Genomic DNA, 27,515 nt, shown 5'->3' on the forward strand with positions numbered 1-27,515 from the left:
TTTTAGAGGCATCAACACCTCCTTGCTAGAGGAAGCTTCTAATTATCAATTCCATTTGCTTGTGGGCGCTTGCTAGAGACATAATGATTGCATACTGATATATAGGAAAGGCTGAGAGAAGTGCTTTAATTAGTGTCACTCTTCCTGCCAGGTTGAGCCACATCACTCCCCAATTCTGAATTTTTTCCCTCATTCTCTCCACTTGCCTATTCCAGACTTATGATTTTACCACTTCCTTTTCTAAGGGCAGCCTAAGATAAGTGAAATAGATCCAATTTATTTGTAGAGGTATTTCCAGTATTTGTGAGATACGCTGCATTGTTTTTGTTGGGGTATTCCAAAAATAAATTCTGCATTTGGAGTTGTTTAAAATTCCTCCTAAGGCTAGGAGAAATTCATCTAAGACTTTTTTGAATCATTTTGCTATGATGCAGGATGCCCCACCTATGAGAAGGGTATCATCTGCAAAGAGAGAGTGGTTTATATCTTTGATTCCTCTTGAAATTTGGATCCCTGTTATTTTTTTCTCTTTTCTCTGATTTTCCAGCATAGCACTCAGCGATTCAGCCATGATGGTGTACAAGAATGGAGAAAGTGGATAGCCTTGCCTCAACCCTCGTGTGCTTTGGAAAAATTTACTGGGCTAACCATTGATTAAAGGAGCTATCCAAGGATTTGATATACATGTCTAGATAATCTCTATGAATTTTTTTGAAAAGCCAAACCTTTTAAGAGCTGCTGCAAGAAAGTTATGGTTAAATCTATGAAAAGCATTAGCCATATCTAACTTAACAATCATTCCTCTCTCCTTTCTTTGGATACTGCTATGGATAGCCTCCTGTTCAATTATCATATTTTCCATGATTTGCCTCTTGGGGACAAATCCTCCTTGGTTTTCTGAAATTATTTACAGAAGTAATTTTTTCATTCTGTTTGCTAGGATTTTGGTAAGTATCTTATAAGACGAGTTGCAAAGGGAAATTGGCCTACATCTGTTAAAAGTTGTAGGATTGGGTTCTTTGGGAATGAGGGCTAGGAAGGAGGATTTTGTATTTCCTCTAATCTTTTTTTTTGGAAAGCATTTTTGAGCATTCTCGTTAGGTCTTTTTGATAATTTCCCAATGTTGTCTGTAAAAGGCCATTGTAAACCCATCTGGACCTGGTGCTTTGTCAGGGTGGGGATTCCACATATCTTCTCTGACTTCTTCCTCAATAATTTCTTTGTCTAATTCCCTGTTTTTTAGTCACTTATTATTATTATTATTTTTTATATGTTGCAAAATTTCTTCATTAGCTACCTGCTGGTCACTTGTTAAGAGCAGTTATTTAAAGTGTTTATGGGCTGCGTTTTTTACTACTTCAACTCCTTTTATTTCTTGACCATTTATTTGAATCTGTTTAGTCTGATTTTTCGACCTCCTTATTTTCATTGTATTATGAAAGAAGGCTATATTTTTGTCTCTGGGTTTTAGCCAGAGGCATCTTGATTTCAGTTTTCTTTCCTCTTCTTCTTGCCTATTTTGCTTATATATTTCCAGATATATTTCCTTTTCTTGTATATGATCTTGCTTACTTTCTTCCTTGTTCTTTTTTTCCTTGCAAAGGTTATCCATTTTTTTTTGCAATTTGATTTTCCTAGCTTTGTCCTGGAGATCATTTTCTCTTGCCCAATTTTTTAAGTGCATCCTTAGGTTCTTTAGCTTAGTTTTCCAAACATATTGGGGAGATCCTATGACACTTTGTTTAGCTGTCCTTTATTTGTTTGTCAAAATTTCCTTGTTGTCCCAAATTGAATTATATCTGAAGGGAAGGGGTCCTTGATTTTCCAGCTTTCCCAAGGTTAGCACCACCGGCTTGTGATCTAAAGCTGAGTTGTGAACAATTTTACTTTTCACAAGAGTGTAAGCAGCTGCTATGCTTTCATGAATAAGAATTCTGTCCAACCTTTCTTTTATGTTGTTTTTTCCAATTATTTTGTTGTTCCAAGTGTATTTTCCATTACTTGGCGGAATGTCTATTAATTTGTGTTCTTCTATTATTCCTTCAAGAGCTTCTCTTGACAGATCGTTGTGGAAGATTCCGCCAAATTTTTCTTCTGTATTCCTTATCAGATTTAAGTCTCCTCCCAGGATTAAGTGCCCACTTTGTCTCTCTGCTATTTCTTCTTTAACTGATTTCTAGCATTGTTCTTTCTCTCTATAGTGATTTGGAGAATACACATTTATAATGCTATACTGTTCTTTTGTATTGAGATTCCTTAACTCTATTTGAATCCAGTGTTTGCTGATTTTTTGGGTCATTAATTCCCATTTTCTTTTATCCCAAATGGTGCTGATTCCTCCTAATGCTCTTGTGGATTCTAACGCTACTTCTTCATAATTTTTTAGTTTTTGAATCATTTTTTGATTTTCTTGCTTGTTTAGTTTGGTCTCTTGGATCATATATATGTCTGGTTGTTCCTTGGCTAAAATGTCTCTAGTTGCATTGACTTTAAAGGAGGTGCCAAGGCTGTGACAATTCCAAGAGACCACTATCATTATTTATTGTTGTGTTGGTGTGGTCCTCCCTTTCCTCTTTGCTAAGTTTTTTCATGACTTCCTGTTTGTTTCCCAAGGAATGAATCCATTGGCTGTTGCGTTCCTAGGGCCATTTCTTTAGCTGCTGCCTCATCTCTGATTTCTTTATTGGATTTCCTTCCCACTTTTTTTTGCTGATCCTAGGTTTGGGGGATTTCTTTGGCTTTGTTTCTAGTTAGAATGCGGTCCATTGAGGGAGGAGGTGGGGAGGATATAGGGTTGGGGTTGGATATGAGAGCTAAAGAGGTAGGGTTTGAGGGAGTGGATCTGGGAGAGGGTGGATCAAAGGAGTCTTCTAATGGATCAAAAGGATTCAGAGTTGTGTGATCAAGAGGAGTAACCTTCGTTGGAGGCTGAGAGGTTGTTTCATTTTCTTCTTAGGACTGATACATATTTGATTGTGTCTATTTATTGGTAGGTTTTTTTTCCTTTTCACTTGTTCCCATGTAGGTTCTTGCTCTTCTACATTTTCATGTTCTATTTTTTTAAGACACCTATTTGCAAAATGACCATACTCGTGACATACCTTGCATTTAAATGGTATTTTCTCGTAGTCTAGCTGCTGAATGTGTGTCCACTGGTTGACCTTGATCTTTATTGCCTCTGGGAGGCCTTTTCTGAGATCTACTTCCACACATATTCTTGTGCACGTGTGCATGTTGTCTTTTGGCTCACATCTGTCAATATATTTGCCCACTGCATTTCCTATAGCCTTTACAGATTCGTCTCCCCAGCAGTGAAGAGGAAGATGCGGGAGCCTGACTCACATAGGCACTGGGTTTGGGACATCCATCTTTGGATCAAAGTCTGGCATCCACCTGTTCAGGTATAAACCTCTGGAGTCCATGAAGTAAGGTCTGTTTCTAAATATCATATCTCTCTCCTCCTTTGTTTCAAAGAAAAAGGTGTAGTATCCCCTTCCACAGAATTGTATTGCTATCTTCCCCTTTGTGGTTGTATTCCAGTTTCTTTCCACCCCATTTTTCACTAATTTGGGTGAAGGCCATAGCCCTGTGAACTGTCCAACAAGTTCGCGTTTTTCCAGAGAGATGACTACTCTTCTTAGAAGTGTTGGAGGAAGAGTAATCTCTGGGATACTTTCAAGTTTCTTTACAAATTTATTGACTGATGGCCTGTTCCTTGGAGCTCCATTCTCCGCGATTAGAGATTCGAAGGCTTCTGCATTTTCTTCATTCCCTAGCTTCGTGGAAGAGTGAGGATTTCCATCCTCAAAGGGCTGCATGGTCTGGTTGGCCTTAGTAGTAGGAGGCTGTCGAGGGATGGATCTGTAGGGGAAGCGGCGGCTAGGTCAGCAGGGGCAACGACAACTAAGTTAGCAGCAGGTCTTGAAAAAGTGACTATGTTTTTCACTTCTAGTGCCAAAATTGTTGCCGACCAAAAAAGGACAAAATTAACAATGGGGGGATCACCTAGTTAGGGCCCCAATTAAGCCCTTGTATTTTTGGGATGGTGATTCCAACTGGTTCAAATGGGTCCAATTACTCCTTCACTCTCCCTGATGACTTGTGATGTCTCTAATTAATATCAACAAGAAGAGAGATATCATATTTACCCCCTTGTAGTGCACATGCAAGAAATTAGTCCTTATGTTAACACAAGGGCTCAACCAAGCCACCAATGAGATTGCTCCTATGCAAGGAGAATTATAAAAGTGAGAATTGATGCTAAATATGAATACAAATGCAATCTAATCTATTATGTAAGCAACAAAAGTAAATCCTAAATCTATTGCGATTAAAAAGAAGGATAATTTAGTCCCCCTCTCAAACAAGAGCAAGGTATTGAAATTTGGACCAACTTGATTTTAGAAAAAACATGAAGTTAAGAGGCCAAGGAAATAGTTCTAGTACTTTCTAATAATTCAAACAAATATGTATATTCATCTATTTAATAAATAGTTATTAGATCTCTGTTCCACATATATCTAAATTCAAATACAATGAATTCAAAATAACTGGTCTAATTGCATTAAGGAAATAGTTCTCATAATATAATCATGATTAAAACAAAGGTAAAATTGTTCTCAATCTTGTAAAAAATTATTAGTGTTAACATGCCCATGTATTTGAATTCGTTGTCCAACTTTAATATGAATTAGATCCATCATGAAAATATATCTTTCCAATGTTTAAATAAGCATACAATTAACTAAAATTTTCAATAGTGAAAAACCCAATAATCAAATACTTATATATATAAATAATTCAATAAAAAATGAATTGAAATGAAGACCATCAATCAACCTTTAACTTTGACATTAATCTACAAAAGTTGTAGATATGATCATAGCTTTGAGTACATGATTCTCAAAAAATTTCATGATAGCATGAAATTTTTGGAGCCGAAGTATACCTCTTAAGATCTGGTCCAAAGATAACCAACCTTCTATAAAATTCAATCCTCCACAATGGTGTAAAAGCCCTATTTTTGTACAGAATTGGAACCCTATCCCATTTTTTCTAATTGTTATTTATAATTACAAAAATAAATGCGCAAAAAAGAGAGTTGTTAAATAATTGATCAGATCTCTCATTTTAGTTGGAAAGATTCCATTTCTCTTCCTTACTGGTGCAATCCCATTTCTCCAAGATTCTTTTGCCTCATCCTTTCCAACAACCTATGCCAAAACCAATTAAAAATGAAGAAAAAAACTAAGATTTCCAACATTGTGAAAAAAAAATTAACCAATGCAGATCTAAAGGAATCAATTAATAAAACCAAATCTAAGCTTTTTATTATTCCCTTTAGATATTTCTCTAGTAAAATTGTTAATCTTATATAAATTTTCAACAACAAGAAGTTTTAGGCCAATGAGGAATTTCCAAAATAAATTTGGAAACTAATATTTATTGCAATCTCGGATCTACTACTTTTGTTAATTTTTTTGAGTGGTTGGTAATCAAATCTAGTCGTTCAACCACTTTCAAATCCTTCTCCACTGAATAAGATTTCTAATGAGGCCTCATTTTCTCAATTTCATTAGGTAAAAGTCAAGAGATTTCTAGTCAAAGTATGAGTTCCAAAATTGAATTAATTCTATTATGTTCATAGAATTTTTGTAAGTTTATTAATGGGTCAGAGCTTCTCAGTGAGAAGAGAGATAGGTTATTCACTTGTAGGTTGTGCTCAATTGAGCAAAGAAATTGTAATACATATTTATTCATCAGATTAATGCAAGCAAGCATTGGGGTTTTTACCAGTCCCCTAGAAAAATATTGTGTGCATGTGTATTATTTCTTATTGCATGTTTGAGATTTTTGTTCTAAATTGTGAATTAACTTCCGTAGAGTAGTAGAGTAGGTTTGTGCCTTGTGATTTTGATTAAAAATTCATGAGAAATTGCAAATCTACACTACAATTTATACAAGAATAAAATTTAAATAGTAATAGAAAAAAAATATATTAAAATAGTAAATAAAAGGGCTTATGGCAATTACATGTAGGAGTGTTCATTTATGATAAATGTGGAGTAAAAGAGGGGAGTGGGTGGAACACCATGACTGGCGTGAGGGCCCTCCCCCACTCCAAGTCTTTCTAATCTACCTATTCTTATATATATATATATATATATATATATATATATATATATATATATATATATATATATATATATATATGTCTGCCACTTCAACCCTTTATGTTCCTCCCACTTTGTATGTGCATACATCATCCCAGGTCCTAGTAAGCTCTTGAAGCCTCAAAATTCGCTGGAAAAACATGGGGGATAACCACCTGGTCCAGACCTTGAAAGTAGCTCCTTTTCCGATTGGTATAGTGGCTCTGACTGGGGATAATGGGACCAGTTCCCTAGAGAGGATTGATTTGATAATGTTGATGGGATGATATAAGATGTAAGGGGGAATGATTCAAGTAAGTATAATCTAATCTAAATAATAAACACATGCATAAACCTTAATCTAACGTTATCTAACTATAAGTATACCCGAGAATAAAATAAGATATGCGATCTACAATGATGTCTCACAACAATTGGTAATAAAGATCATTCAACTGCCAAAAGAAATGAAATCATTTATCGATACTTGTTTTGGATAAATAGTTATACAAAATAATTGAGAGAAATATATCGCATATAGAAATTGTTTATGTTTTAAAAACGAAATTAGAGACAAAACATCATACAAAAGTGCAATAATGCAGAACTATAGTTTAGATCTTCTGACATAAGACAATTGAGAGAAAGAGTATTGCTAATGCATAAATGAAACACAAACATATAATAAAACTACCATATATGATAGGTCTTGCTCATGTGCTCAATAACATTGACGCAATTTCATTCAATCCAATACACTCTAAGAGTACAAAAGTGTAATTTCAGTAGAGCATGCTAGATATTCAAAGAAAAATAGATCTTGTTCCATTAATTTCATTAAAACCTTCCCAAAAATACATAAGTGCAATGTCTTGAAAAGTGTTTTTTATAAAATTCTAGACCCCTCTCTAAATGCATGAGGGGGGTTTAAATACTAAAATACATGCCTCAAAAATAGATTATTACAAAAATAGCTGAGGAAGTTTCAAGTAACCTTCCCCAGAGTGGGCAAAAATAAAACTAAAAATAGAATTAAACTAATGACTAGCTCCTTTGAACTTGAACTAATTTAATCGACTAACTTGACCTTTGAGGTTACAAATGTCGATCATTGGTTTGAGCTGAGGCAACTGGTCGATTGGATTTTAACTGCCCAAAAAATATGGCATCTGAAAAAGCTAGCACCATCTTTTGTGTAGAGGTTGTTAAACACCGCAGAGTCATCCACTGGCTGTGTGGTTTTACTAGAAACTACCAGTATGTCTCCCAATCCAGTCTGGTTAGTTGTTTAATTGCTTATTCCTTTTCCTGCGATGTTTGTTTCCATTGTTTCTCTTGTTGTTTGACATTTGGTAGAAACCCTAGTATGCACACTTTGACAAGGTTGGCGCTATGAAGGTTTTCATTAATGACTTCTATTATACTTCTTGCTGCTCCTGTTGCTATCACTGTCGCCCTTTCTACCTGTTTCAACCGTGAATCCCAATTTGTAAACATAATATCTTTGTGGGATTCCTTTATTTTTGGTAGGTTAGACTTTATTCCCTCCTCAGTCTCTTTCTAGGTGATAAATTCATAAATCTTTTTATGGATCTCTTCATATTCAAACCTCATATCAATTACTTAGTTTGTTAATTTATCACTGGTCTCATAGTAAGGATTAATTTGCGATATTTTCTTGCAGAACATTTCTTCCTACTGAATTAATAGGGAATTGGGCTTGATGGCTTCTTTGATGAATTCGTCAGTTTGTGGGTTGTCTTTGAATTTATCAACCATGGCTTGCATTTGATGAATTTGAGAATCATTTTCTCATAAGCTCTCCTGGTGCTGTAACCTCATCTGCTCAAATTCCCTCTGGAGCTGAGCTACTTGTTGTTCTGATTGTTGATTAGTTTTTCTTGTTCTAATTGTTGTTCAAGCAACATAATTTTCTGTTCTGTTTCCTTTAGTAGCATTCAGACTTCCATTGCCTTATCGATGGTTACTGTGGTATAATCTCTTGTGAACTATGAAAACTTCGTGAGATTCTTGGATGGGTCAATATGAGTGTCCTTCCACACAACATCCATTGGTTCATTCTCTAGAGTTGTAACATCTGTGGTGTCTAGTTTCCTTTTCATCCTTTGTCTTTTAACTACAGGCCTATGAGTAGGGCTGTAGAATATATCTAATGGAGGTATCTCTTCAATTCTCAAGACAATTTTAGAAGTAGGAAAAGCAAGAATAACCTCAACATCCTGAGTACCTGTATCCCCTTGCTCTATTGTTTCTGGATTTTCTTTGTGCTGGGTCTGAAAATCATATTTCTCCTCAGGATTTGTGCTTTTTTGGATTTTCTTATTGAATTTCTCCCATTCCTTGTTAAGGTCAATGATTGGCAACTTCCCTGATTGAACTGAAGTGGAAGCAACCTCTTCTTGCTTCTTTGCCAAGTCCTGTTCGACTGTTTCCTCAGTACTTTCAGCTGTATCTTTATCAGAATCTTTATTTGTATTTCCTCCTCCATTTTGAGATTTTTTTTTGAGTGCTTTGACTCATGATTCGACTTCTCTTTGGTTTCTTCATCATAATTTTCTTTTGAACATCCCTCCAAGCTTACGCTAGGAGTTGGTTCTCTCATTGGTTCAATCTGTAATAGGTCCAATGAGACCTTTAACAGTCTCTTATTCCTATATATAGGAATAGCATTAATATCTTCTGGGCTTAACTGTAATGATGCTGAATGCAAGACCTGTGCAAATGTTTCTGCTCCTTGAAAGAGGTCATCAAAGGCATCTTCTTCATGAGTAAATTGTTTGACTTTAACCATAGTGGTAAATTATTTAGCAACCTGATTTGGGTCATACTGTCTCCCTGGAACTGTGGTCAATTTCAAAGACATAATAATCTCTGCTTCTTTTACTGCGTGCCCATAGTCATGCAGTGCGAAAGAAACACATTGTAATGGGAAGGTTGGCCAAATGGATTTCTTCTGTTCCTTCCGGCCTTTGGTTAAACCACCCTCCCCTGCTATTTGGTAAGCTATTTATCTAACCAATAGATTTTCTGGGATGTAATATGGGAGGACATGCGGAGAAGAAATGCTCCCAAAAAATTTGATGTAAGTGAACGTCTCTTCACTGAACCATCTAGCCACTGGCAAGATGTTTGATTTGGACTCTTTAGAAAACCTAGGGGCTGGTATATCAAAAACGGTTTTATGAATAGGCAGCGTAATACCCTGGAAGATTTTATAAAAATGGAAATGGAATTGAGATTACCACAAAATTTTATGGTATATATGGATGGGGAGTGGGTTCTGTATAGTCCACTTCCAACCCATGTTTGGAAATAGAGAACAAAAACAAATTGCATCCATAACAAAAGCACTCATAAAGAAAGGAGGAAAATTTCTTGAAGAAACACTTCTCTTCTGTCTATATTCCATGATGGCCTTTTCTAAATTGTTTGATAAAATTTGATTCCAGTTCATAATTGTTGCATTAACTGCTGCATCAATCAATGGGATCCACCCCATATAAAATTTGGTGCTATCAAATTTACCGAATAACCTACACGTTATCACTTCTACAAAATTATGAGGGGCAGAGAGGGATGCTATCGGGTACATACCAGATTTGTCCCGCTTGAATTTGCCTCTGCCTGATCTCTAGGTCTGTGTAACGTCCAACGAGTCCTCATTCTCTTTGGAAAAATACTCAAGGAACTCTTTGTTATAGAGCTTTTCAGGCTCTAGTAGCTGGTACATTTGACGTAGATTGTCTGGTGTGAAAGACTCCATGACCTCTTGTCTTTTATTCCTGAAAGTCCTTTCTGAGACATCTACATCATCAATTACTCATTTTACCATATCTGTGTATGGTAATATCATTTATCTCATAAGAGGTGTCAGATGATTCCTAGGCATGAAATGTTGCCTTTGTTACTAGTGGCTTGGGATTCTCTTCTTCAAGTAGGTTATACATAGCTTCCCACGATGTGGTTCCCCCATCTTTGCTCCAGGTGGTATCGGAGAAAAGTGGTATCATATCTGAGTTCTCAGATGCAGTAGCTTTTCCCTTCTTCACCATTTTCCCAAATGTCGTTTTCTGTGGAGGTTCCCTGAAATGGAGCAATGGAAATTATCGGATAAACACAAAGGGAAAATGATAGTGAGAATTCAATGATACAGTTAACTCTGAAAGGTGACAAGAAAGGAGCTTTTATTCGAAAATGCAGATGAAAGATATCAAATCACGTCGAGCCGTTTTTAACATAAGTGCCATTAAAACTTATTAAATAGGCATTAATATCTTTTATCATGGCCTTTATTACTCATTTAAGGTATAGAATCGCAAACGAGAAAGGAAAAACTTTAAGGTGACGAGTTTAAAGTGAAAAATTCCGATTATGCAATTGTGATAAGATTATCACAATATCACAAATCACAATATCCCATTTTTCGATTGTGCATTTTCTGGAGTTGTTTAGGATTATCCGAGATGCGAGGTGAGCGACATACCTTTTATCGTTTAAAGTGCATTTTGCTTAAATTAATATTTATTGCGTAAAGTGACCTTTTACTAAGCACCAGACTTAACTACAGTTTTATAATATTTATCGCATACTTTCGTCGGGTCCAGGTCATATCACGTTTCGAAAACTTTTCATAGTTCAGAAGATTGGCCTTCTAAGTAAGGCACTGCGATGCGATGAGTGTTGGCTTGCTATGTTGCAGTATTCGCATATTCCAAAAGGATTTTTTAGTTGTGCTTTTCCAAAAGGATTTTTTAGTTGTGCTTTTCGTGAATGCCGATATGCGATTGTGATAGGCGCTTTATTTTAAAATAAATACCTTAAGTCTTAGTTTTAAATGGAAAGTTCAATGATATCCTAAGTTTATTACAATGATCTCTTATTTTCGCAATTCACTATTGGGTTGTGTTATATTCTTTCCATGACTAGTCGACGTAGTTAACCAGGGGGTTAGAAGGGGGGCAAAGCACCCCCTTCGATGCGCTGATTGCGTAGCGCGGGGGGGGGGGGGGGGGGGGTCACAGGGGGTTTGAGGGGTGCAGGTTACCCCACTCTATGGGGTCCAGGGCAGCGACACAAAAATTTTGTTTTTGAACCCTATATTAGGTTGGGCGGACCTACCTATGGTTTTCTGCATGATTTTTCGCACATGGTTTTGGATGCGATGGTTTTCAGTCCATGGTTTTGGATGCAATGGTTTTCAGTCCATGGTATTGGATGCTTTGGCATGTATAAATATGTATTGTAACATTGAAAGGAACATAATGGAAAATCAAGTTGGTAGTCCCAGTTTGGGGATCTGGGGGAAAATCTCTGCGTATATGTGTTTTATGTGTTATGCTCTCGCATTGTTTATTTTCTGTGTTTTAGAATTCGTATGCAGGTAATTTATTTACGGGGTTAAAACCTACATTTGGTATCGAAGCAATTTTAGCTTCAAGGGGATGCCTTTGTTGCTGAGGGGTTTCGCTCGGGCTTGTGGTAGACCCCGTTTAGTGGGAGATCTACGGGATCGATTCTGGTGGTGAAAGAAGATGGCTAACAGTGGAAAGATAGAGATCGAGAAATTTAATGGTCAGAGTTTTGAGTTGGGGAAACTCAAGATGGAGGATTTGTTGGTGGATAAAGATCAGTGGATCACAGTAGATCCAGGTACTAAACCAATAGGAGTGTCTGATGAAGAATGGAAGAAGTTGGATTGGAAGGAAAAGAGCACAATATGATTGTGTGTCTCAAATTTAGTATTGCTAAATGTATCAAGGGAAGATATGATGAAGGCTTTGTGGGACAAGTTAGGGAATTTGTACCAATCTAAGTCTCTGGTGAATAAACTGTTCCTACGGAAAAAGCTGTATAACCTGAGGATGAAAGATGGAGACTTGGTGACAGAGCATCTGAATGCGTTTAATACTATGGTAAGTCAGTTATCATCTATTGATATCAAAATTTCAGATGAAGATAAGTGCATTAGTTTGTTGTGTTCTCTACCAGATTCGTGGGATAGTCTGGTTATTACAATAGGTAGTAATGCAACTACCTTGCAATTTGATGAAATAGTCTCATCCTCACTGACGGAGGAGATGAGACGAAAAAATATAGAGAGCCATAATGGTGATGCCTTGTCTGTATGAGGACAGTCCCAGAACAGAAACAAAAATACGTCATCGAGGGGAGATCTAAATCTCCAGGAAAACCTGTAAAGGTGGTGTGCTAGAAATGTGGAAAGGAAGGGCGCTACAAAAGGGACTATAAATCTAAAGCTCCTGACAAAGGAAAGGGATCTTATGATGCTCCTTCTGTAGAGGTGAAAAGCACCTCAAATGAAGGTGGGGATGTGTACTTGGATTCTTCAAGTACACATGTAGATCATGAGGCATGGTTGATTGACTCAGGTGCATCCTTTCACTTCACTCCCCATAGAGAGTGGTTCTGCGAGTATGAGAAATACGATGGTGGTGATGTCTTCTTAGGGGATGATAGGAAGGCTAGAATCATTAGTCACAGAAAAGTAAAGTTGAAGTTGCAAGGTGGAAGGGTTAGAACACTTCCGGGTGTTCTACATATTCATGCATTGGCCTGAAATTTGATTTCTATAAGCAAGCTGGATGATGCAGGTGTAAAAACAATGTTTGAGAAGGATACTTGCAAGATGGTTTGGGGAGCACTGGTATTAATGCGGGGAATTCAGATTGGAACTCTGTACAAGTTGCAAGGTAGCACTGTTGTTGATGGGTGCAACAGTTCTGTGGTTCCTGAAAGTGGAGCAGAAAATCTAGTGGTCTCTGGAGAGAAGACCATGCTGTGGCATCAAAGGCTTGGACATTTTGGAGAGAAGGGCCTTCGAATACTTTATGGTAAACATATGGTAGAAGGTATGAGTAATAGCTCTCTAGATTTTGATTTCTGTGAAAATTGTCTATATGGGAAGCATAATCGGGTGAGTTTCCCCTCTGGGGTAAGAGGGCGAAACATATATTAGAGCTTGTGCATAGTGATGTGTTTGGACTTGTGAAGGTTCCATCACTAGGTAAGTCTGTGTACTATGTATCATTTATAGATGACTTCTCAAGGAATACATGGATATATTTCCTTAAGAAGAAATCTGAAGTCTTTGACATGTTTAAAGAATTTAAGGCTCTGGTGGAAAACCAGACAGAGAAGAAGATAAAGGTGCTGAGAACAGATAACAGTGGAGAGTTTTGCAGTAAGGAATTTGAAGAATTCTGTAAGAAGTGTGGTATAGCATGGCAGAAGACTACTCCATATACACCTCAACAAAATGGAGTTGTAGAAAGAATGAACAAGACGTTGATGGAAAGGGCAAGAAGCATGCTCAGTGGTGCCGGGTTAGGATAGGAATTCTGGGTAGAGGCGGTGGAGACAACATGTTACCTGGTCAATAGATCACCTTCATCAGCATTGGAGGATAAGACTCCACAAGAGGTATGGACTGGTAAGAAACCCTCTCTTTCACATATGAGGGTATTTGGATGTGATGCATATGTACATGTTCCAAAGGAGAAATGAACCAAGTTGGATAGTAAATCTGAAAAGTGCATCTTTATTGGGTATAAGGATGGTTAAAAGGGTTATAAGCTTTGGAACCTAGTAACAAGGAAGGTTGTGTACAACTGAGATGTGGTGTTCAGAGAGTTGAAATATGTTATTAAACATGAAATCCAACCAAAGGAACCTCAAAAGATAGAGTTTGAGCTAAAGGAGGAAGAATCAGACTCTACAGTAGAGGAGGAATCAGAAGATGAAGAGCTACAAACTCCGGGTGTGAGAAGATCAGTCCGAGAGAGAAGGCAACCAAAAAGGTATAGTCCATCTATTTTCTGTTCAAATTTTGCTTTATCTATTACTGAGGATGATCCCAGAACAGTGAAGGAAGCAGTAGATTCAGAGGATGGAAAACTCTGGAAAGAGGCCATGGTTGATGAAATGACATCTTTGCACAAAAATGTGGCTTGGGATCTGGTGGAGTTTCCAGCTGGAAGGAAACCCATTGGCAGCAAATGGGTGTTCAAGAAGAAGACAAATGCAGAAGAAAATGTGGAGAAATATAAAGCTCAATTGGTAGCAAAAGGTTATTCCTAGGTGTCGGGAATTGATTTTGGTGATATTTTTTCTCCTGTTGCCAAGGTAACTTCTATTAGATTACTTTTATTTGTTGTTGCTGCTTTTGATTTTGAGGTAGAACAGATGGATGTGAAGGCAACATTTCTTCACGGGGATCTGGAAGAGGAAATCTACATAACGCAACATGAAGGCTTTGCGATGAAGGGTAACAAATATCTGGTATGCAAGTTAAAGAAGTCTTTGTATGGGTTAAAATAGTCACCAAGGATGTGGTATCAGAAATTTGATACATTTATACGGGGACTTGGCTTCACTAGAAGCAAAACATATGACCATGTGTATTTTAAATTAATTGGTGACCATATTATTTATCTGGTCTTGTATGTGGATGATATGTTGCTGGTTGGAAATGACAAAGAAATTATCCAGGATTTGAAGACCCAATTGTCCTCCAAATTCAACATGAAAGATATTGGTGCTGCAAACTATATTTTGGGCATGGAAATTAAAAGAGATTGGGCAAAGAGGAAGCTCTGGTTAAACCAGAGGAAGTATGTCGAGACAATATTACAGAGGTTTAATATTCAAGATAGTAAACCGGTGAAGGTTCCTATTCTTGTAGGTGTAAAGTTATCTGCTAAACAGTGTCCCAAGACACAAGAAGAGGAAGAGGATATGTCCCATATTCCATATGCAAGTGCAGTTGGTAGCTTGATGTATGCGGTGGTCTGTACTAGACCAGACATTGCACATGCAATGGGAGTATTGAGCAGGTTTATGTCAAAACCAAGGAAGGAGCATTGGACAACAGTGAAGCCAGTTTTCAGGTATTTTCTTGGCACTAGTGATTATGGTTTGTGCTACCAAGGAAGACCAGGATTGGACAGAGTTTTGGATATCCATGGCTTTGTTGATGTGGACTGGGCTAGAGATCTGGATCAGAGAAGATCTACAAGTGGGTATGTGTTTAACCTATTTGGAGGTGCAGTCAGTTGGATGAGTAAGAAACAATCTGTAGTGGCACTATCAACTACAGAGGCAGAATACATGGCAGCCACTCATGCAAGCAAGGAAGTAGTTTGGTTGTAGAGATTGTGTTCAAGTATGGGGTTAGTACAGGGAGCTATAAGGATAGATTGTGACAGCCAAAGTGCAATTTTCTTGGCAAAGAACCCTGCATATCATTCAAAGACAAAGCACATTGATGTTCAATATCACTTTGTGAGGGATATGATAGAAGAAAAAAGATGTTGCTGGTAAAGGTGGACACTTTGAAGAATACTACAGATGCATTGACAAAATATGTGAGCTCTAAGAAGTTCTCTTGGTGTAGAGAAACAATGGGCATTGCAGGGCCGGATAAATGATTAATCTCTCTTGTGGCCCCCTGTGGAAAGAAAACAACAAGTGGGAGAATGTTGGGTTGTGTTATATTCTTTCCACGACTAGCCGACATAGTTAACTGAGGGGTTAGAAGTGGGGCAGAGCTCCCCCTTCGATGTGCCAATTGCCCAGGGGGGGGGGGGTCACAGGGGGTTTGAGGGGTGCAGGTAACCCCACTCTATGTGTTCCGGCGTAGCGCCCAGGAAAATTTTGTTTTTGGACCCTATATTAGGTTGGGCGGACCTACCTATGGTTTTGTGCGTGATTTCTCGCACATGGTTTTGGACGCGATGGTTTTCGGTCCATGGTTTTGGACGCGATGGTTTTTGGTCCATGGTATTAAATGCTTTGACATGTATAAATATGTATTGTAACATTGAAAGGAACATAATGAAAAATCAAACTGGTAGTCTCAGTTTTGGGATCCAGGGGAAAATATTTGTGTATATGTGTTTTATGTGTTATGCTCTTACATTTTTTATTTTCTGTGTTTTAGAATTCGTATGCAGGTAATTTCTGTACGGGGTTAAAACCTACATTCACAAATCCTGGTTTGCTAATTAACCTTTGACACACATGATCCAACGATATGCGATAAAGCGAGAATTGCCAGTTGTAAAGGGATTCGACTTGATACCTTATATTATTTAGCAGTTTAGAATTCAAAAAGAAATCCCTTAAGTGCTAAGTTTTTTGGAGGATTTTTAAAGGGTCCCCATTTATTAATAGAATATTAACTGTTAAATTAATAAATGGGGGGGTTGTTGAACAATACAACAATTGGAGATTCACTGGAAGAACCAGTTATCTTTGATAGTCTTTTGAAACTTCTAAAACTTCCGAAATAAATATAGTTCAGAAAATAGGAATTACATGAAATCCAAGATAATTAACATTTCTCTGAATAAGAAAACAAAAATCACCTAATTACTATCCACTTGATATCCTCTCCAAAATGAAAATTCCTTTGTCTACATCAGTCTTTACTTGGTTTAAAGATAAAGCAGGGGGCTCTTGTAGATTAGCTTTTAGATGTACTGATTTGTCATAGGTAGAGCCTCTGCTGCTAGCAGGCGTCCATAGCCTCAACAGGGTTACCTTTTAACCATCAATGATTCAGTATCCCATCCAGATAAGAGTGCAATTTTTAGAGATAAATTCAGACTCATATACTTATTCTCTTTTCTTTCTTTTTTAAACAATTTATTTTTCTTCTAAACTTTTTCCTTTTTTCTACTTAAGGTCATTGTCTTGGTTTGGTGGCCAAAAGTGACAATGCCATTCACTGGTTGTAGCTTAACTTAACAAGCAGGATCGCGATGAGACCCTTTGTCTTTTGATTAAAATAATCTCAAGCTATTACCTTATTTTGATATGCAGTATTGGTAATTTCAGTTTATTATTTCCTTATGAACATGGTAAGTCGACACTTAATGAGACCTCTTATACTTTAAGTTTTAGTATATTATAGAATTACACTCTAAAATGAGAAAAGTTTACTAGATGGGGAGAATCATTGATTCCTTAAGAGTTTCTGGATGACAATTATAGGGTTAAAGGTGTTTATATGCAGAGAGTCCTTGCTTTGTTAAAGATACTTTTCTTGATTGATGATAGAACAAAGGTCTCTTTATAAAGTTAAGGTTTCACAAAGGATAAATGATTTTGGTGGAAAAAAAGAAAATTTCAGAGAAATAGAACTTAGCTTATGTCTCAAATGTCAAAATTATCTTCTTAACAATCTCTACTTATACAAGCGAAAAATCAAAATATAAAAGAGATTTTTATTGAAAGGCAAAAAGTAAATACTATTTAACTTTTATTTTCCTAGGAAAAGTAAAGGCAATAGTGTACAAGGGATAGAAGAGGTTATCTTCTATGAAAAATATTTCTTCAAAATATTCCCATTAACAGGTAGAGAATCTCTCTTGCTTGATAAATCTTGCAATAGAAAAGTTGATGGGCTGATTTGTTTTGTAATCTGAAATGGGCCAAGCCACATTCTTTGGATTTTGGTATGCTTACCTTTTCCCTCATGTGCTTTATTCCACTTCAATACAAGGTCTCCGAGTTGAAAGGATTAAGGACTTACAAAATTTGCATCAAATGCAGATTTGACTAACTGTTGATGATGTGCATGTATGATCTTGGCTTTATCTCTTTCTTCTTCGAGTTTGAGGATTTACGATTGCCTTAATTGCATAGAAGAGAAGGAGTTTCTTCAAGAAATTGAACCAGGGCTAGAGAGGGAATAACTACATTTGTAGGGAGAACAACCTCTTTCTCATAGACTAAATTAAAAGGAGAAGTGCCTATTGAGGCCTTTTGTGTTATTCGATCTACCCATAGAGAAAATGTTAAATATTTATGCCATTTTTTCTGACTTTTATCAACAGTTCGTTTGATGATCCTTATGAGATTTTTATTTGTAGATTCAGCCAAGTGATTTCCAGAAGGATAATAGTTAGAAAAATATTTAAGTTTGAAACCTCTTTTAAGATCAAATTCTGTCATAGCATTGCCTGTTAAATAAGATGCATTGTCAAACATGAAGGAAGTTGGTAGGCCAAATCTGGTGATAATAAACTGATTAATCATTTCAGTGATGTTTTCAGAATTGGCTACCTTAATTGGAATTAATTCCACCCACTTAGTGAAGTAATCAGTTGCTGTAAGGATATATCTATGTTGCATTGAAGAGTGAGGAACGATCTCACCTATTATGTCTAGTCCCCGTTTCTCAAATGGTTGTTCAATGTTGACCGGTTGTAATGTTAATGCGGGTTTCCTCTGTCTTCCAACGACTGTTTGAAAATTTTTACATTTCCTTACATATTCGTGTGCATCTTTGAATAAGGTTGGCCAATAATAGCCAGCATGCAGGATTTTATGTGCTGTTGTGTCTCCTCCAAAATGTCCACCAGTTGGTCCATCATGAAGTTCCTGCAAAACCTTTTTTGCCTCATATTTTTCAAGGCACCTAAGTAAAATAGAATCATAGTTCTTCCTAAACAAAACATCATTGATGATTTCATATTGCTTAGCTTTTAACCTCAAAGCCATTTTTATTTTGTAACTAATTTTCTTAGGGGCATATCCATTTTCAAATAAAAGATGATATCAACATATTTAGATTCAGTATTGTTGAGGCTTACCTCACATATTTGTACATCATCACCTGAATCTTGTAGTGCTAGTAAGTGGGATGTTCTAGCTAACATTCGGAAAAAACCTTAACCTCTAACAATTTTAGCTGGTTTGATCTCAATGTCATACTCTGTTCGGCGCGGGATCCCCCAAGGGAAGTTTTGGGGCTAAAATCCCACATTTTGGTCATAATTAATTGTATCTTTGATGTAAAGACTCCACATTTTGTGGGCACAGAGCGCGTAGCTTGTAAATGAGTCATAGGGTTGTCGGCCCTTAATTTTGTAATGTAATGTTGGCTATAGAGATCTACCCATGGTCCACGGACCATGGGATTGTATAAATAGAGTGAGGCTCTAGGTGTAAATGAAGAAGGGAATCAATCGAGAATTTAATGATCATGGAATAGAAGCATAGCAGAAGATCTAAGGGAAAAGTCAAGTCTTTGGGTCATAGAGTAGGAGAAGGCTCCATAGCTGAGTGCGCAAAGGCCTAGTAGTCTGCAACTGAGTGTGCAGACACCTGCAGCTGAGTGTGCATGGCAGGTTGAGTCTGTAACCATTGAAGCATTAATAAAGAGAAGTTTTATACCATTCCTGTGTATCTATTTACTATTTTTTGCATTGAATGTATTGGGTATAAATTAAATTTCTGCTGTTTATATGATGCACAAACATATATGATTGTGTTGATTAAGTAAATGTGAGATAAAGAATTTGGTTACATGAAGTTAACTAACATATGTAAGAAGATAAGTAAGATATGCAGTGTAATTTGGGGAAATAGCGTAGATCGCTACCATAGCAGCGTGAAAGCATCTTAGCCCCTGGTTAGGCTTGCACGCAGGCAATTATAACAGATTGCGAAGGTCTTGCAGGTCAGAACAGTGAGTGAAGTAACTTGCGCAAAGGCACAATTGGACTAAATCGACCCCTCAGACATCTCGAGAGTGTGGAAACTTGTTTCTAGCATCCCCCCATACTTCTTCGAGTGAGACTTCAGTCTGTGCTCCGTGGGCTGATGCTGAAAGGGCCAGTAGTGTAGGGATTTGTTTGGCTAAATAACTCCGAACCTGGGTCAGGCCTCATCAAGCCAAAAAATGGTTCCATTGCCGGGACCAGAATCTGCATAGATATGTCTGATGTTGTATCATTGGAATCCAACTAAGAAGGAAATTGAAGGCTGATTGGACAGAATAATTCACGAGTTCACGGCACGGGAAAACAGGAACCCACGACTATCAAAAGAAGAGTGGTTATATTGCTACCTGTACACAGAGATCCACAAAATCTTCTTCGCGTCTTTCCCTATAGATCTATACGAGTGGATCACGAAGCTAGAAGATAGACAAGGATGGTGGAAGCTCGACAGTCCTATTCTGCGGACTCCAAAGTTAGTGTGCAAGTTGGAAGCATGGGAGGATAAGATCGCGCACGTCGTTGATCATTGGCTCGATCGAATTATAGGAGGATTCATTACTGAGTTCGTGGTTGACACCTCAGTTAGCTACAATGAGGCAGAGTGATGCTTTCTCAAAGGACCGCGAGGTAAGTTCGTAAAGTCTTTGAATACTTGGATTAAAATGCTATTGTGCGAAAAGAGGGTTATGTAGTTACCTTGATGTTCGGGGCTACGCGAAGTGGAAAAAATTACATTAACGAAGGAAATAAGGGACTAGAAAACAACTCCTTGATTTCATCTCCATGAGGGGACGAGGAAGAACTCGCGAAGGTCTCAAAGCGAAGTGTGATCCATTTGATAAGGCAAAGAATTCCGTGATTACCACCCCCTGTTATAGACATTTTTGTGCCTTACAGCCTCAAGCATGAAATGTCCATAATCTAAGGGATCCAAAGTCCCTAAACATGTTGTTCCTACCCCTAGAGGAACAAGGCAAACTAACCACAACAATTCACAGAAGTTCTCCACCTGAAAACACTCAAAAACAAGCCAATTTTGGATCATGTCAACTGATCCACTGAGCATCTGCGCTGAATGTCAACTGCTACACTGACTACCTGCTTTGAATGTCAACTCCAACACTAGCTACCTGCGCTGAGCGAGTTTGGACATGTGGCAGAGTCATTCCTCAAGGTGTCAATGCCCAGGAAGCTTCCAAAATGACACTTGCATCAAGGAATTCAACTGGTGATGAGTAAGAGGTTCCAAATCTCCAAGTGGAAGCAAGAACCTCCAAGTGGACTCAAGAACTAAGAGAGGGGGAGGACACTAGTCAGATCTCAAGCTGACTCATCCTCTCTCCAAACATCTATATATGGATCTCTCCTCCATGAGATCTAAAGGCTGGAATTTTGTTATTGCAAAGAATTGTTGTTGGTTTGAGACTGGAGACATTGGGTGCTTAATGCTTTGAAGGGAGCTGAAGAAGGAATTCCATTCTGCTGGGAAGAAGATGCTAGATTGGAGCCCTATGGGTTGTATCTCTTCCTGAACCCTGTTATCAATCAATAAAGCTATCTTGATTCTTTCCTATATGCTGGTGTATTTTGTATGATTGCATCAGTGTATTTGATTTACTTCTAATCCTGAATCATTTATGAATATGTATATTTGCCTTTGTGTTGTGTTCTTCTCTTGTCGCAAGTAGCTGTTCTCTTGTCACAGGTAGCTGTTCTCTTGTGATCTCGTGGGATTCAAGTAGCTGTTCTCTTGAGCAAGCGAGGAGGCAAGTAGCTGTGGACACCCAAAGAGAAGAGGATCTAGATCGAGGGACAACCGGAAGACAACGGTAAGTCTACTAATCTCCCCTCTTTCACATTTCATAAAGGAAGAAATCATGATAGCTGTATTCGTTTGTTGCTAAGGTGCTGTCACACCTTAGGTGGATAGGATCGTCCTGCATAGGCATTTTTCCCCACAAAAAATTGGCGACTCCACTGGGGACATTTGTTTTAGTCATTTTGTTTGTGTTTACATCATTGTTTACTTCATAGACTCAACGGCAACAATCGAACTACTTCGCAAAGTAGGCTGTTGCTGCTTTGATCCTTCACTGGGTTTTTGTCTATGATCTGAACAATGGACTCACAAATGACTTGATGATCCTTTGTGATAGTCTTTAGTACCCTCTCAAAGCATCCCTTTGATTATACCTTGCTTGTGTTTCTGATTTGGCCTGAAACAGTTGATTTTTGAGCATTTTATGACCCGGAACCCAAGAGAAACGAGAGGTTCTCTTTCAGCGCAGACACTGTGAAGGCAGTCTGCATTTCAACGCAGGTCCCGTGAAGGCTACCTGCGCTGAATGTCAACTCCACAGTGTTAGACTTGCGCTGAACCAGTTTGGCCTTGTGCAGCTGGGGTTCTCTGCTGTCTTTTGCCCTGTTTTGATCTCTGTTTTTGCAGCCTTTTACCAGCATAGGTACCAGTCTGATAACCCCTTTTCTTTGCTTGAATTCAACCTCCTTTTGTACAAAAAGACTGTAAGTGTTTTTATGTGTTTGTGGCGTCATTTACAGTTTTCCTTTGCATGAGTGAAATAATCATCTTGTAGCCCTTGATTCAGATCTGATTGATTGTGATCTAGGAGAGAGTTCATTGGCTGTTTACAGTTGATTATCATTTGTTTTTGCTTATTGGTTTGAATTTGTCACTTTTAAGTGTCGAAACAAGTATTCATTTCGAAAAATCGCAAAGTGATTGTAATCTCTTCTACCCTTTTTGATTTCGAAAAAGCAAACTTGTTTATATCTGTCATTTAAAAGCGAATTCAAAGTTGTACAAAAAGCTTTCTTTGTAGGCATATATTACTAAGAAAGCGGAAAACAAACACCTGCATTGTGCATTTGCATTTTGATAAGTTTGCATGCTTGATTTAGGAAGAGTGCATTAGAGTGTGTTGATTGCTCTTTGAGAAAAGATAGTTGCTCTCTTTTCCCTTAGTAGCTAGGATTTTCAAAGTTGAAAGATTATAAAGCTTTCTTATCATCTTAGACTGCATTTAGGAATTGTACCATACATCTCGTGGTGATCCTGAAAGACAAACTTTAAAAAGATCAACTTAAAATAAACTGAATGAACCTAACAACGCTTTGCAACATAATGCACAACATAGAGGTCTAGGCTAGAGACGTGTTCCGGCGTCGTTAAGCCTAGTGACTGTCGATCTCGTAGAAGGTGGGTGATTCCTCCTGAGGGACGATAGCGCTAGTACAGATTGTGCTCCCACATACCGTCGCGTATATATTGGGAGACCCCTATAGGCATATATCCTTTATCCTTAGGAAGCCGTGTCGGCCGCCCTACTGATCGCAATGCAGTGAACACAGCATTCACGAAGATCGACCACCCGTACCGTAAAAAGTATTCTGTGGTTTTGCGAAAAGTTTGGCACACCCTCTGCCTAGATCTCCAGAGCAGTTTCTTTTGGCCTTTTTCAGACTCTATAATAGAAAAAGTCCATCCGAGCATTTGTCACTTCGGGCTCATTAAAACATCGAAGGAGACTAGAGTCATCTTTTGCTTTTTCTCGACTCTTTAAAATTGAAAAAGCAGGTTGTGTCTAAGCGTCGTTAAAATTTATTTTAAACGGAATAATCATCACCATTTCCTCGTTGATCTTCAAAGTTAGTCTCTTTTCATCGTAAGTTCTTGTAGAATCGCTAGAAAATCTTTTGGATAGACTAAATATGTCTGAACAACCGTCGACATCCAGGACTGTGTCATCCGACACAGCAGCGGCAGAGCCTCCTGCTGCTATTCCAACGATGTTCGCTGGTATACCATCTGTCCCGGCAAATTGTCAACAACAAGATGGAGTCCAATCAGAGACTGTTTCGACGACATGGTTAGTTCCTATTTCTTCATCCGGATTATCATCTGGTATTTCTTATGTTGAAACTCAACAAATTGATCCAATGTGTCTTCAAAGGCCAATCTACCCTTTAAGTATTGGATTACCACCATATGGAGGGCAGTGTGCCTTTTCATTGTTTCCCCCCGGAGAACAACCATATGGGAGTTTACAACAAAGTTCAGGTCAAACTGAAATTACATCCAGCAGATGGGTACCGATACTGCCTCAGCAACCAAGGGTTGCATATTCAATGCAACCAGTCCACCCTGTGTCGAATGTTGCCACTATACCTGGTATGGTGATTGCGTCGCAAGTACAAGCTACCTGTTGTATGTCAACCCCAAGTTTCTCAGGCTGCCATACAACAGCCTCTTGTCTCGACAACTCAATCACAACCTCCGGTTAGTGCCTCCTTATCTGGAGCGACTCAGGCTCAAACAAGTACTATGACTCCTCATCTTGGTCAATCATCCAGTATTGGACAACAGCAAATGGTCTAACAACCAGAGCTGGTTCAAACTCATCAAACCCCATTCCAGCAATCATATCGAGGACCTGAGCAACAAGTCTTTGTAAGTAATGGGCAATCGCATTTACAAAGCGGTTACCAACAACCATATTATAATGATTGTGCCCATCAAACTTGTCAAAGTTGCCAACATCAATTACATTATGTTGGTATGCAAAGACCCATTACTCAAGCGATTCCATCTTATCCTGGGTATGCTTCGCCTAACCTGAATCAATAGTTGCCCTTTGTAGCAACTCTAGAATTACCAGACCTAAACCGGCTGACGAATGGTCCAATTGCTTATGCCCCTTGGTGGCCAGCGATTCCTCATAAACTTCCGTCAGATATTCCTAAATTTAATGGAAATCCAGGTGAAGATCCGTCGAATCATGTGATGACATTTCATCTGTGGTGTTCATCAAACACCCTAAATGATGATTCAATAAGACTTCGCCTCTTTCAGAGGACGTTAACGGGTCTGGCGGCAAAATGGTACATCGAATTTCCTAGAGCTTCGTTCGACAACTTCAGTACCTTAGCCACAACCTTTTAAACCCATTTTCAGTTACCAATAAGGTACGAAACGGGAACCGAACTTCTTACCAACTTCAAACAGACAACGGCCACTCACATATTTGATCATATACATGAGTGGCGACGTCGTCGTAGGATGGTAAAAACGTACGTTCCCGATCAGCTATTAGCTGAATGGTTTATCAAGTCATTACTTCCTGCCATCACGGAAGATGTGGCAAAAGGGGGAGTCGTAACGGAAGAGCAAGTCATTGCTCGTGCGCAATATCTGGACTTGGTTTACACTCAGTCCAGCACGCTCTACGACAAAATACCTGATGCCCCTAGACCAGAATTCTCAATTCCTCCTCCTCCTAAATCAAACAATGGCTCTCATGCCGGCGATGGCGTGATTGGCGCAACAGACATGAAATCGACAAAGGCTATTTCTAAAAAGGCCCGTAAGATTTCCGGTCAAAATGAAAATGAGGAACTTCTTGCCTCGGAAGTAAGTGCCGTGTCAGACGACAAGGGCAAACAACTGAAGCAACCAGGGGGCAAGAAGAAAAAGAAAGGGAGAAAAAGGAAACCCCCTTCGGGGTGTCATATATGCGATGAGGATCATTGGACAGCAGATTGTCCATACAAAGCTGAGCTTAAAAGATTCTTTAAGAGTTCGAAAACCTCAGCTGTGTTGACTGATCCGTTTCCAAGCCCGGGAACCGAACTGGTTGCTAATCAAAATGCTTCCCGATCCCAAGTGCTTATGTTGTCTATATCAAAGCAGCAAAATGATGCTTTGACGAGGAATAAAGATTACAGGAATCCAAAGCTGTCGAACAACAAGGCTAATGAACAACCTAGTAGTTCGACAACAACTTTGACCGAAGTTGTGCCACCCATCGTTCTTGAGCCAATGATAAAGTCGCAAAAGGGAGCAGTACACAAATCGACATTTAATCCTTGTGCGAAAATAGCACAGATAGAGGACCTGGCCCAATCGCCGTCCGCTATGTCGACACTTGAGGTACCGCAAAATTGCTTCTCCCAAGAACAAGCTTTATTATCAGCAATAGGTGGAATTGACCCAATGGATTCCAATCTTGTATCCTTTGACCACAAGGGATACGATCCTCAGTTACCAGCTCAATTAGCTTTCCTTGTTCAAGTGAAAGCCCTCAACAAAACTGTTCACCGAACGATTATTGATGAGGGGGCATCTACATGTATTATGTCGATGAGTTGCTGGAAAACTTTAGGATCTCCAACCTTGTCGTGATCTGTGACAACATTAAAAGCATTCGATGGAAGGACATATACCTCGTACGGTATCCTAAATAACTTGAAAGTTGAACTAGGGGGCAAAACAGTAGAAATAGATGCTGAAGTCATCGATGGGAATCTTGATTACAACATCCTACTGGGACGACCATGGATATATGCCATGGCAGCTGTTGTGTCGACTTATTTTAGAAAGATTGAATTTCCCTTTCAAGGAGGAATTACAATCATCGACCAACAAACATTTCTCCCCAATGGTTCTCAAGTTACTGGAAGCATTCCAATGATCCATGGAAGCAATCATTCGCTCCAAAATATCGGAGTAGGTCTCCTAAAAGACCCTGCCTTAATGGGTACTTTTGCCCTACCGCCTCCGAATAATCTGGCGGAAGTGGCCACAGTGGAATATGAAACCTTCTACATCTAATGGATTTGGACTCCGAGGACGGTTCTTATCTCGTGTCAACCTCGTTAAAAAATGAAGCAAGGGGTCATGAGGATAGTTCTTTTACTATGTCAACCTCATTAAAAAATGAAACAAATCCCCTTTTCAAATCTCAAAGGTAAACCTTCATTCCAACCACCGAGTTGAATGCAATGAAGCTTGGAGGGCATGCACCTCTCGATTTGCGTTATTATGCTGGGGGCATGCAAACTTATCATCGAGCAGTTCATGCTCGTTAAAAAATAAACGCAAGATCCGAGCAGTTTTAACGCGGTCTTCATGCTCGTTAAAAAATAAATATAAGCAGTGAGCAGAGTTTCCTCCAGTGTTTAAGCTCATTTTTAACTAAAAAATGAACCTATCCTGGTAAATAACCAGTGTGAATGTAATTTATCAGCCGTTAAAGCCTTGGTCGTGTTTGCACCTGCCACCTCCACTTTTCATTTGGCCGATCGTTCACCTCCATATGATTTTTTACCCATTTTGAGGAACAGCTGCGAAGAGTGATTTCACCTAGCCATCCTTGTGACACTGCCGTGATTGGAAAATTCCAACCTGTACCTGGAATCAGTTGCTATCCCGTTTATCACTCGTTCCTCAAAAGACGAGTCTTCTTTAAGCTCTTTTCAATTGACTCGTGAAATATGAAAAGATTGCCGAGTTTTGGCCTTCCAGCTCGTTAAAGGACAGGAAGAGCTATCCCTCCTCTAGATTTTAATCTTTTTGGACCTGAGGGATTATTGCACAAAAAGGTCGAGCGCTTGTTTTATTCGGCTCGTTAAAATTATCGAAAACTCATCCCTTCTGTATTGTTTTATACTTTTTCGGACTTAAGGGATTAGATGACGAAAAAGGAATTTTGGAGTTAACTTTATGTACCTTTTCAGACTCTCTAAAAATGAAAAGGACCGAGTTATCCTTGTCGTTAGACTCGTTAAAATTATTAAATGGCGACAAACTTGTCTTTAGACGAGAACGAGTTTCACTATCGCTAGGCTCGTTAAAACATAGCGATGGGCTTGCCCGAAGGGTAGGTTATAGAACAAGCATATGTTATCCTCCTCAAGCTTGAAAAAAATAAAGAGGTACTGGTCAGCAATGACTGGGGAAAAATTGGGAAAAATCAAGAAAACTTTGATGGTAGCAGGTCGCTCTTGAACATGACA

Source organism: Pinus tabuliformis, chromosome 8, assembly GCF_031772625.1.
Source record: "Pinus tabuliformis cultivar Carrire ecotype Pingquan chromosome 8, CPIR1, whole genome shotgun sequence".
Taxonomy (NCBI): Eukaryota; Viridiplantae; Streptophyta; class Pinopsida; order Pinales; family Pinaceae; genus Pinus; species Pinus tabuliformis.